Source organism: Gymnodraco acuticeps, unplaced genomic scaffold (assembly GCF_902827175.1).
Source record: "Gymnodraco acuticeps unplaced genomic scaffold, fGymAcu1.1, whole genome shotgun sequence".
Taxonomy (NCBI): Eukaryota; Metazoa; Chordata; class Actinopteri; order Perciformes; family Bathydraconidae; genus Gymnodraco; species Gymnodraco acuticeps.
In genome coordinates this window covers 226124-239904 of record NW_022991180.1, presented here as the reverse complement: position 1 = coordinate 239904, position 13781 = coordinate 226124, and the positions used below count along the sequence as shown (strand labels likewise).

General features: G+C 41.1%; 1 pseudogene; it reads right to left on the bottom strand.

Annotated features, from left to right (window-relative positions):
- Positions 1-2817: 2817 nt before the first annotated feature.
- LOC117560827 lies at positions 2818-13073 on the bottom strand (annotated as a pseudogene).
- Positions 13074-13781: the final 708 nt, after the last annotated feature.

The window sequence follows — 13781 nt, the reverse complement described above, 5'->3', positions numbered from 1 at the left end:
TTAGTGTATAGGTAGATTTAGTTTTGTTGCTTTATGTATTCAGTGTGTTATTACCTGTCTACATTAAAACACTTTATTTTGATACTTTGTTTGTCTCTGCATCGTGCATTTGATTCCACGCCCTTGTACAGCCCTAACAGTTACGTCCATCGGCTCCCATGCTGTTTCGTCCTGTGTCCGCTCCAGTGTGTTTGGCCAAAAGGTCCTCGGGGGGGAAACAAACACTGACTAAAGAAGGTTCCGGGACGAACCAAGTGGCGAGATGGGCGTAGGGGTTTCTGTTGTAGTTGGGAATGTATGTCTATATATTATGGTCAGTTATAATGTGGGTTTTGGGGTTAAATTAATAGATGGCTATAAACCACTGATCATACATGCACAGAATATTATAGGTTATCGTTATACCCATTAGGATGACATGTGTATTTATAATGGATTACCTGTGAATGGTTTCTCCCAATAAGATCCTCTTTAAAAGAGCCAGTCTTCAGTCGGAGGAAAAGGGTGAACACCTCCATGCTGGCTGGCTGTTCTCATATGGTGGTTGTGCAATAAAGTCACTATGGTGTGCAACTCTACCTCCTCTCGGGTTTGGTTCTTTCACTGGAAATCCAGCCGCTAAAAGGGTCGCTGTCTCACACCTTTGGATTATGTAACGCTCCTGCTGTCTTCCAGACCTTCGTCAATGACATTCTAATGGCGCGTTTCCACTGCGGGCCTCGCTCGGCCTCGCTCGGTTTGGTTAGGCCTTATTAGGCCCCAGCTCACTTTAATGCTGCGCTTCCATTACAGTTTAGGAACTGGGGGTAGTTACTATAGTAACGCAGGGTAGGCGGAGCCGTGATGTCATCTTCAATGAGCACCACAGAAAAACAACACAGCCGTTAGCTCTTAGCACTCAGAGCTCACAGCTCTTCATATCTGTTCAGAAACTACACAAAAGTACAAACCACAGACTGCCTGTGTCATGACGAATACAGTCGCTGTTTTATTATGTCTGTATAGGCCGTTGTTGTGAGTGTGGACGGTCGGAGCATATATAACGTTAGCTCTTAGCCAAGCTCCATTTAGAAAACACGCATTTTAAAAGGGTTTTTTGCCTGCCGTCTGTCTGCAGACTTGTCAAAGCATTCATTCATGGTTTTTACTAACCGGTATCAGTATGTTGTTACTTCGGCATCATTTTGAAACGTGTATTACAATTAAATCACGGTCAAATATGTTCATCTTGTTGTAGTTGTAGCCCCCTTGCCAGCCGATTCTCTCTCTAGTTAGCATACTCAGCCCGACTCAGCCTGGTTGTTCCTGGCCTTAGAACCACGATTTTATGGGGCCAGAAAAACTGTGAATTAGGACCCGCTAGCGGTACTAGGCCAAGTGGAAACGCAACCAAAATCGGGCCCCGCACAGCTCGGCACGCTTAAAGCGAGCTACCCGCTGCAGTGGAAACGCGCCATAAGAGACTTCTTGAATGTATTTGTGTATGTATATCTGGATGACATATTAATCTTTTCCCCAGACAGTCAAACCCATGTTCCACAGGTTCGTCAAGTCCTCCAGAAGCTACTGGAAAACCACCTGTACGTCAAAGCCGAGAAGTGTGAGTTTCACGCAGCCACCGTTTCTTTTCTGGGTTCCATTGTAACCGCCAACCAGGTACAGATGGACCCTTCCAAGGTTAGTGTTGTGGCTAATTGGCCCACATTAACCAACAAGAAAAAGGTGCAACAGTTCATAGGGTTTGCAAACTTTTATCGAAAGTTTATCCGGAGCTTTAGCTCTGTTGCTAAACGTGAATGGCACCGCCTCGGCCATATCCTGGTCCCCCAAATACTCGAAGCAGAGGTGGTGGGGATCGGTGCCCACTATTAAGCCAGAGCACGAAGGACAGGCCCGGGTCTCTAGAAGTGATGACTCCATGAAGGTATGATAACTCCTTCTTTCAAACGTTTTACTTTCTCTGCTTCAGTTGTTGCTCGCTCGCTGAAGAGAAAAGGATGACAGTCAGGAGGCGTGGCCGCCTTATATACGGTGGGCTTGCGCGCGCATTCAGGTAGGCCCGACCCGAGGGGCTGGCTACGTTTATAGATATCTCAGTAGGTGAATGCTTGCATAGCATGATTGAGGGTAGTACCCATAGAGCCCAGTAGAGGGCGGAGCCTGTGTGAATATAAATGAGTCCCATTAAGAATGCATTGAGGATTATATCTGACAATTTTGCCACCTATTCAAAATTACCAGACCGTGAGCATCAGGGAACCCCAATGAACTGATATATGTTCTTTTTTTGGGTTTTGTGTGTAAAATATGGAGATGGGAGCAATTTGTTTTTAAAGTGTACTTATTTCTGGACTGAAAGAAAGATCCGGACAACATTTAACATGGGAGTCTATTGGGAGCTAGGTGGACTTTTTGACAAGTTTTTGTCTCTTCATGCCGTCTTCAAGAGGCATTTTGTTAAAAAAAAAAATCTTAATTTTTTTTTTTTTCAACGTAGGAGAGGTTTTCCTAAGTTTTTCATGAAAAATGATGTCCAAGGAGTGTTGGGTTAGGGAATTATGGCAGGTTTAAAACACAATTTTGGGCAAATTTCAAGCTCTCCTCCACTCTGTTTTGACATCAAAGCACTCTAGCCTTAACGATCTGTGCATTACACATTAATGTTAAAATCTGAAAAAGGCCTCTCTACCTAGCTGTAAACAGCATTCACACTAATAAGAAGAAGAAAAAGAAGTAGTAAGAAGATGATTAAAGAAAAGATGAACAATAGTGGAATGCTGTTGCACAGCATTCGCACAAATAAGAAGGACAATTCCATTGAAGATCAAAAACGTTTATTGTGGTATATTTCACATCATATTATATGATTAGAAACAGCCAATCAACTCAAGTGCTTTATTCAGCTGCTTCTTTTCCCTGTAAAAAAACAACAACATATAAATACATACAGTGTATACAAGCATTGACATCATACTCTGCATACATCTGAATGTTTTCTCTGTCGTTCATTTCATAAAGATTTGGGCTATATTTGTTCTGTCAGGACTTAAGTATTGCATTAAGAGATATTTAATTTAATTTTCATTCATAAAAGCTGAAATGTCTTTATTAGTTACCTTGCCAGAGTCACGGGTCTTTGCTCTCAGTTTGTTGACCTGGGACTCTGCAATGTCAGCACGCTCCTCAGCCTCCTCCAGCTCATTTTTGAACCTTCCTGCACTTGGACAGATGAGTATTGGCTTGTTCCTCCTGGAATAAGAGATACATAGTTTAAGGTACAGAAACCTTCAAAGACTTTAAAATATAATATAAGAATGTGATGGTAATCTTAACAATCTGACATATCTACAAAACAATGTATATATTGTCCTTACCGCCCTCCTCAGCCTGCCTCTTGTAGGCCTTCACCTTCAGCTGCAATTTGTCAACCAGATCCTGCAGCCTGGCAACATTTTTCTTGTCCTCCTCAGTCTGTGCCAATTTAGATTTGCATGTTTCAATATTTTAAAAGGTTTCTATATTAGATGAATTGGTACTGTACATTTTAACTATGATAGTAAAACATACCTGATAGGTGAGCTCCTTAACTCTCCTCTCATATTTGCGGACACCTTTAACAGCATCTACTCCACGTCTCTGTTCCAGCCTCAACCTCTGCTTCCAGCTCACGCACCTTTTGAATAACATTAAAACATTAAGTATCCAGCTTGTTTTCAAAGGTTTATTTCAGCTATATAAATCTTAGTATGACTTTTCTTACCCTAGACTCCAGTTTCTGGAGCTGCTTCTTGCCACCCTTCATGGCCAGGTTCTCAGCCTCATCCAGACGGTGCTGCAGGTCCTTAACAGCAACCTCCAGGTTCTTCTCATCCTCTCCAGATGAGCACTAGTATCTTGCTCCTTCTTCAGCTCCTCAGCCATCATAGCAGCCTACAGGAGACATCAAAACATGTTAATAGAAATATCAACAAAAATGTCCGTTATTAAAAGTAAGAACACATATGACATTGAAACCTACATCAGTGATGGCCTTCTTGGCCTTCTCCTCTGCATTCCTTGCTTCCTGCCACAGTGTCATCCACTTCAACCCTGGACCTGGACCAGGTCGGTCTCAAGCTTCTTCTTGGAGTTCACAAGGCTTGTGTTCTAAAAGGTGAACATATTTAGCCTCTGAAGTCATTCACATGCCTAATATTCATGTTAGTTGAAATTGTATTTGATTCTTGAATTATTGAAATGATTAGGTTTGTTCACCTGAGAGTGCAGAAGTCCAACACGCTCACTGGCATCAACCAGCTCTTGCTCAGCAATTTTGCGACTTCTCTCTGTCTGTTCCAGAGCAGCTCTAAGTTCCTCAATTTCAGCCACCCTAAGACCGTTTCTACGATCCACCATAGCAGCCTGCTCCTTGAAGTCCTCCTGGGCTCTGACAGCATCATCAAGGTGCAGTGTGCATCCTAGTGAGAAAAGGATCAGACCATATATACATGAATGCCCAAATGTAGCCCAATCTACCATAGTTGGAAAATAAACTGTTCCTTTTCTATACCTTCAGCTGTGCCTGCACATTCTGAGCTGCTTCGTGGACTCAGCAGCCCTGGCGGTTGGCATGGCTGAGCTGAATCTCCATCTCATTCAGATCTCCCTCCATCTTCTTCTGATTCTCAGGGCATCGTTCTGCTCCTGACTCAGAATCCAGAGTGCTCTGCATGGAGTCAGTCACTCTCTGGCTGTTCCTCTTGATCTGTTCCATCTCTTCATCTTTCTCTGCCAGCTCCTGTCACCTCACCCTTAATCTGGTGAGCTCCAGCTGGACACGCAGGATCTTAGACTCTTCATGTTCCAGAGTTCCCTAATGAAATCAAACAATGAAACACTCATCTTTGCCTTCAAACACTGATATATTTATCAATGATTTGTAATGTTATGAACTCCCAGGAAATAAATACCTCAGCCTCTTCAAGAGCTGTCTGGAATTCTCAGTCTTCTCTGTTTCCACCTGCTTCTTGGTCTTCTCCAGCTCATGGATGCTCTTGCCAGTCTCACCAATCTGTTCAGTCAGATCTGAGATCTCCTCTGCAGAAAGATACATGGGGTTTATCATATTGTTGAGCCTTAAATGGTAAAATATCAACAAAATGTCCAACTCATGTTGAACTCTGTGACATTATGTAGAAACTCCGTTGCAGATTCTTGTTTTCACGCTTCATGGTCTCCAGATGATCAAGAGCCTCCTCATAAGAGTTCTTCATCTTGAACAGTTCAGTGCTGAGAGAACGAGCCTCCTTCTGTGCTCCCTCAAGCTCTGCCTGACCCTCCTCGTAACTTCTGGCTTCCACTCTGCCAACACCTGAATAATACAATCATACAGTTTATTTGGTTATGTTAAAGTCTCATATTCATGTCATTGTTTGTGTGTTTTGACCAAACACAGTACATTGCGTTACCTTGTCAAAGTTCCTCTGCTTTTTGTCCAGGTTGGCAGCAAGGCCATTGGCCCTCTCCACATCAATCATGAGGTCCTCCACCTCACTCTGGAGCCTCTGTTTGGTTTTCTCAAGAGAAGCACACTTGGAATTCACTGCCTCAATCTGTTCCTCAGCCTCCTGAAGGCGCTGGGCAAGCTTTTTCCTGTTTGAAAATGAGGTATTTGTGGCTCAGTTAAACTCATAAAGTTACAAGTTATTTTCTAGTTATATTTGCATAACTGAAACAACTAATTACCATATTAATTAATCTCAATGATTGGCCTCAAAGTAAGAAGCTATACACATTTTAAAATACTAATGTTATTACCAGCAATTCAGGAATCAGTAGAGTTTTTGCTAAAATGCTACACTTCTGGCCATTTAACAGTTGGAATGTCACTCACTTGGATTCCTCAAGCTCCTCAGTGCGCTGGATAGCATCAGTTTCATACTTCGATCTCCACTGAGCCACCTCACTGTTGGCCTTGGACATTCCACGCTGCAGCTCAGCCTTGGCCTCCTGCTCCTCTTCAAACTGCTCCCTCAGCAGATCACAGTCATGGCGGGCTGATTGCAGGCCATGGGCAAGAGCATTCTTGGCCTGTTGTAAGAAATATTATTAACATTACACAATTTCTAAATCACAAACAAATCATACAAATATATACTATCTTAATGGTTTCTTACCTTAACCTCCTCCTCAATCTGTCTCTTCAATTCATCAATCTGCTGTGTGGAGGCCTGCTTGCCTCTGGTCAACTGAGAGACAAGAGCTTCCTTCTCTTCAACTTGACGGCTGAACTCACCTTGTGTGAAAAATATTATAATACGTTAGTTTGTGTTACGTTTCTCAATCATATACTCCACAGATGGTTCACCAAAAACATGTAGATACCATTTTCTGTCAGGAGACGTGCTTTCTGTGAACTTGTGTCATTGATTTGGTGGACGTTTTCATCATTCTTGGTCTTCAGTTCGCTAAGTTGGTCCTCAAGAGTACGGCACATCTTTTCAAGATTTCCCTAATGAGGAAAAATAAACAAGATCAGTGATCAGATTTTATTCACAAAATAATTTACATGATGTACTATATTCATATTGGTAACATATAATATAATAAAAAAAGCATGTATTGCTAGTGTACCTTTGCCTTAGCAACATTCTCCATGTTGCTAGAGAGGTCATCAATCTCCATCTTGTATTCACTCTTTTCCTTCTCAAGCTTCTGCTTGACACGCTGGAGGTTGTCAATCTGCTCTCCCAGCTCAGCAACACTGTCAGCCTGCTTCTTGCGAAGGGCAGAAGCAGTTGCTTCGTGCTGCAGAGTGGACTCCTCAAGATCACGACGGAGCTTCTGGAACTCAGCCTCACGCTTCTTGTTCATCTCAATCTGAGAAGCGGTGGCACCTCCAGCCTCCTCCAGCCTCTCACTGATCTCCTCAAGTTCCCTGGAGAGGTCAGCTCTCTGCTTCTCAACCTTGGCACGAGCTGCACGCTCAGCCTCAATCTCCTCTTCCAGTTCCTCAATACGAGCCTGTTGAATGTAGATGTTTTCTCTTTTAGCAATCATTCACTTTATTACATAATAGTAAATGTATGTAGTATTGTTAAGTGTAACACAATATCTCACCTGGAGCTCCTTGATCTTCTTCTGGAGCTGAGCACCCAGAGACTGCTCATCTTCAATCTTGCTAAGGAGCTGACTGCATTCAAAGTCCTTCCTGTGAACAAAATTGATAAAGTCCATTGAGTTCATGCAATTGAACACTTCTTTAAAAAAATGTTGTTTTTAAACAGAAAAACTAAGCTACTTTTTGATTTTCTCATCAGACTGCTGCTTGTCATTCTCAAGATCCATGACGGATTCCTGGGACAGTTTGAGATCACCCTCAAGCTTTCTCTTGGTTCTTTCTAGGTCCATACGCAGCTTCTTCTCTTGCTCCAGAGAACCCTCAAGCTAAACAAAGGTATACATTTTTAATTATCATGTTCAAGAATAATCTTGCTTTGCCAAATCAAGTGACTGTAAACTTACATCATCCACTTGCTGCTCAAGCTTGGTCTTGGCCTTGGTCAGAGTGTTGACTTTGTCTTCCTCTGCCTGCAGGTCATCAAGAGTCTGCTGATGAGACTCCTGAAGGGCTTTCTTTTCCTTGGTCAGCTTAGCAACGCTCTCATCCTGAGAGGCCATCTCCTCGGTCAGGTTCTTCACCTAAGTGTGCAAGAAAGATGTTGTTAATACAAATAAATAATTATAATCTCACTACCTAATGGACAGATCGTTGATTACAAACCTTGTTCTCAGTGGCATGTTTCTCCTTTTCCACTTTGGCCAAGGTAAGCTCCAGGTCATCAATATCCTTCTTGAGCTCAGAGCATTCATCCTCCAGCTTTCTCTTCTTGGCAGTGAGCTCAGCATTCATTTCCTCTTCATCCTCCAGTCTCTCAGTTGTCTCTTTGAGTTTGGCCTCCATCTGAATCTTACTCTTGATGAGTCCCTCACATCTCTCCTCAGCATCAGTGAGATTGTCTCCTTCCTAGACCATTTTCATAAAAATACATGTTAGCTCATATTCACAAACATGAAAAAGCATTTGTCTGTTGACGTTTACTTACAGATGCTACTTGCAGAGCCAGATCAGTCTTCTCCCGCAGAAGGGAAACCATCTTCTCCTCCAGTTCCTTCTTCTTGGCCAGGGGCAGCAGCCAGGTCAGTTTTCATTTTTTCATAGTTCTCCTTCATATTTGCCAGCTCCTTCTCAGTTTCAGCACTCTGCAGCAGAGGCTTAATCTTGTAGTAGACCTTCATCCATGGCCAGTGTTTGACATTCCTGAAGGAGCGCACGTTGTACTGGATGGTGTATATGGCTTCCTGCATAGAGAAATTGGTTTTAGACAATATCTATTTTTTCTTACACCATTGATCAGAATTAGCAATTTCCAAAGTGCCTCCTTTCTGTCATCTTCACAAAACTCCTTTCTCATGACGTAACCACGGGCCAAAGCCTGAGTCATGGGACCAGAGAGGCCAGTTTTTCGTCTCTCATCTCCTCAAGGGTACCCAGCAGGGCCAGCCTTGAAGAACACCTGAACAAACAGAACAACAATGTTTTCAGAATCAGAATACCTTTTTTCGAGGAGGGGAAATATAAATGTCTTTCAGTAAATACATGATGAATTCAAGTAATGAACACTTGAAACAACTGTATAACAAGCAAGCAAACAAACAAATGAAATATGTGACTCCTATTTACATGATGGTTTCTGGTTGGATGGAATGGTTTTAAGGCCAAGTCTTAATACTTGTTTCATCATAATCAAGGAAGTATTGTTTTTTTTATTTTTTTTTATTTGCCGGGATGGAAAAACAGAGGCTACCAGAGTTGACCTCCTGATGTAGTTTCATTAATTACATGTATAATACATACTACCGTAGTCACAGTATAACATCCAACAAATACACTGTACAGCGTCTTTGGTAAATATTCATTAGCTCAGTTATGAAGTAAGTGTAAAGTACTTACCTTGGTGTGTCCAAATTTATATTCATCCTGAGGAACATCAATTGACCCAAGCAGCTTCTCTGAAGCCTTCTTGTTGTCCATGAACTGACCGTCAGGGATGACACCGGCATTCAGCACCTTGTATCTATATGAAAGAGTTTATTGTCAGGAGGAGCATTACATTGTAATAATGAGAGGTTAAATTCTATGTATAAAAACATTATACCTCTGCTTGAAGTCAGCATAGAGGATCCTGCTGGGGAAACCTTTTCTGCAGATTCTAATACCCTCCAGGACACCATTACACCTGAGCTGGTGGATAACCAGGAAGTTCTCCATAAGACCTGTACAACATTTTTTTATATTTAATTATTTGAATAAATAGTAGGATTTTTGTTGATGCAGCACAGAATTAAAAACCAAACCAGTCATCAATACTGTTGTATATGTACCTGGAGTCTTTGACTCATTGGGAATCAGACAGCGCACAAAGTGAGGATGGGTGGCCCTCAAGTTCGTCATCAGCTTGCCCAAGTTCTCCTGTAATCCATAATGGTGTCTCATGTCATGAAATGCCACAATTGGGAGTTTTGGTTTAAACAGAGATCTATTAGTTATGTTTGCTTTGAGAAAGCTTACCCTGAACTGTGAGGACACAGTCTGCATAGAACCACCCTTCTTCTTGCCTCCCTTCTTAGTAGCATCTGTTGATGTTTTGTTAGAATGTCATGAAATTAGCATAAACAAGTAATAGTTGATGAGTTAAAATAAAACAATATTACAAATATACATTTGATCTTTACTGTAGTTACTATCTTACCCTCAACTACTGGAGGATACAGCGAAACCAGCAGTTTCACTGAGGATTTCTGGTACAGCTGAATGACAGAGTCATTCAGGGGATCCTTGTTCTTGTCCAGCCAGCCAGTGATGTTGTAGTCCACGGTACCAGCATAGTGCACCAGGGAGAAGTGGGCCTCAGCCTTGCCCTTTGGGCTTTGGCTTCTCAAATGCTGTTTTTGCCAAGATGCTGGTCATACAGCTTGTTCTTGAAGGATGTGTCTGAGGCCTTGGGGAACATGCACTCCTCTTCAAGGATGGAGAAGATGCCCATGGGCTTGAAAAGGTTGAAAGAGGTATATCATTTAGTGATACATTATAACAAATAAAAAAACAGTTACATATGATGTATGATATAATAAATGAAGTGGTTACCCTTTCAATCAGCTCAATGCAGGCAGCCAAGTCCATACCAAAGTCAATGAACTCCCAGATAATACCCTCCTTCTTGTACTCCTCTTGCTCCAGGACGAACATGGTGTGGTTGAAGAACTGTTGCAGTTTCTCATTTGTGAAGTTGATGCACAGCTGCTCCAATGTATTGAACTGCAAAAGGACATATCATCTTCATAATCTCTTACAAGGCAATAAGAACTATTATTTATTGAAAAGTATCAACTGCTAAATTGTTCAAACTCTGGCTTACATCAAAGATTTCAAAGCCAGCAATATCCAGCACACCAATGTAGAACTGTCTAGCTTGTTTGGTGTCCAACATATTGTTGATACGGATGACCATCCACAAGAACATCCTCTCATAGATAGACTTGGCCAGGGCAGGCACTGAGTTCATGACCTTAAAGAAAAAAAGTGATGTGATTTCATTTTTGACATTTACAACTGGTATATTATATTATTTTCAAGATACATGCCACAATTAAAATTCCAAAACTAAAATGTAATCAAAGATCGCCCTTGAATTTAGAATTCTATTAGAACTCATTGACAGAAGTACAGAAAATGCCAACTGACATCGCATATATTTTTCCTAATGAAATCTGTACTACATTTTTTGTTTATAAACAGTAGAAGGTTCGATATTGACCATCATTGTTTACCTGAGGCACAGTCTGTCCCTTGGTGACATACTCATTTCCGACCTTCACTCTAGGATAGCACAGACCCTTCAGCATGTCAGCGGAGTTCAGACCCAGCAAATAAGCAACCTTGTCAGCATCTGAAAATAATTCAGAAATGTCCATCATAATTTGTGAAGAACACAACGTTATCAAGAAATGTATCAATGTTGTTGCCAAGCTCTAAGCTTTGAGCTAAGATTAAATACTCACCCTCTGTGCCATCATTCTCAGCCTGCTCCTCACGCTGCTTTTGCTTGAACTTCATGTTACCATGGTGAAGCACAGCACCGGTCATCTTGTAAATGCTCATCTTCTCTTCATAGTGAAGCCCAGGATATCAATAGCATTCTGATGCCAAAAGACACAAAAAACACAATTGTTCAAGCAAAAGTTCTTAAAAGAGTTGTAATGATGTTGCATTTATTTCACAAAGTCTATTTAAATATGTTGAATTGAAAATTACTCACATCCGTGGCTTCCAGCTCCCTTTGTCATCAATGCTGGCCACAACGATCTTACCCATGCTACACATGGGGAAGTCGTAGGGGTTGGTTGTGAGGAGTGCCAGTTCTAGAATAAAAAAAATAAACATGTCAGTAGATATTTTTTATAAATGTAAAACTCTAATAAGGTTGAAACAATTGCTATATCTAATTCTCCTTACCAAGGAGCTCTGGCTTGTGGCCGGTCATCATCTGGTAGAAGATATGGTAGCCTCTCTCTTCTCAAGCTGGAATGTCACTCTAGACTTCTCCAGCAGATCTACAAGTTTTGATCATGTCAGTGCCAGGCTAAATCTTACTTACAGTAGTTTGTATACACTATAAGGATTGTTACTTACAAGTCTCAATATCAGCACTAGCCAGTTTGCCAGCTGTGTTGAAATGGATTCTGATGAATTTACCCTGTTTGAAATAACATAATCAATGTCCCTCCACATGTGCAATGTAACAATGCTTCTCTCGTGTGTAGAAACTGTTCCATACTTACAAAACGAGAAGAGTTGTCATTCCTCACAGTTTTGGCGTTACCATAAGACTCAAGCAATGGATTGGCTGCAATAATCTGATCCTCAAGTGACCCCTAAAATCCAGGTTAAGAATAGCTGTCAGGAAACCACTTCATTTGTTCATCCCTGAAAAAACTTCTAAAGATAAAGAATCCTGAATCGTCATCATCATAGAGTAACATACCTTTGATTCGTCTCTCTTGGGTCCAGAAACTGAGATTGTTGCAAAGTACTGGATGACACGCTTGGTGTTCACAGTCTTTCCAGCACCAGATTCTCCACTAGGTAGAGACAGAGATTATTAAGAACTTGACCAATATGTTTGAATAATCTTAACTTAAACTAAATTGGCACAATTGTTAATGTTACAAACTTACGTGATCAAGACAGACTGGTTTTCCCTATCTGTAAAAGTAAAAAAAACATAAACCAATCAAGTACATGTTAAAAACTGAAACCCTATACTGATGCGTTTTAAATGAGTGGTAATGACTTACCAGTAGCCATGAACTGATAAGCGTTGTCAGAGACAGAGAAGATGTGGGGTGGAGCCTCCATACGCTTCTTGCCTCTGTAGGCACTTACACATTCAGTATCGTATACTGGGAGCCACTTGTAGGGGTTCACAGTGGCACAGAACAACCCAGAGTAGGTCTAAAATATATCACAGAGAATTTAAATGTAACTTCATGTTTCCAGCAAACATTTTTCAGTCTCATTAGGCAATTAGTCTTACGTAGATCATCCATGCTGCATAACGCTCTTTGAGGTTATACAGCACAGAGGCTTCATTGAGATGGGTCATCATGGCCATGTCCTCAATCTTGTCATACTTGGGAGGGTTCAATGGGAAGACCTCCTCTTCTTTCACTACCCTCTCCTAGAATAGGAAATGTGTTACATGAGAAATGATCAAATTGAATTCCTTGTACACACTGATTTAATGATACGAACCTCCTCAGTTCCCAGTACTTTGACAGTGACTTTGCCACCATCTTTCTTGAGGATTGTTGCCTTCAAGTACAGCTCCTTGACATCAGACACAAGCAAGCACTCTTGGCATCAAATGGTGCGCTTTGAGCCTCAAGTCTTTCCCTCTCTGGCTTACGAAGGTAATGGCAGCCTTGCCATACAAGGCCATCTCCGCGTCGGTACTCATGGTGGCAGTTTATTTCTGTGAAGTACACACAAGTAAGATAAATCTTATTAATCTTACTTATTTTAATGTTTTCAATCATTTGATTCAACAGCCCAGAATGTCTGTCATCAAATAAAAATAAACATATCCCCATTAAATTGAATTATCCTTGAAATTGAAATGGAAGGATTCAAATCAAATTCTCGTTAAATCGTCACACAAATGTGCACAGCACCGCACTCAGTGAAATGTAGTCTTTGAATTTAACCCATCCTAGTATTAGAAGCAGTGGGCAGCTACTATACAGGGCCCAGGAAGCAGTGTGGGGGTCAGCTGCTTTGCTCTCAGAGGTAAGAAGTAAACTGAAATGTGGATTGGTAACTGTCCACACTTCAATTATTTTCCTGTGTACCAGAACACATTCCAGTATGGAGTTAAAAGTAATTAGCTCATTAAAACTTTTTTCTAACTTAGATTGACGGAATAAAATATATTTGCAAATGTAATGTAGTATATATACCTGTTCCACTCTTATTGAAAAGTCAGAAATATTCCACAATCCTGTTGAGAAGATATCATATTGGTTTTAAATCAATTGGTTTTGATAATGATAATTTTTTACAATGAATTTATATTTCAAACAAATTGAGCAAATACAGAATAAATTGAAATGCTATACAGCAGAAGATAAGCCTACCACAAGCTGAAGTCTCCAAAGGCCTTCCACCACACCGTCCTCTGTCC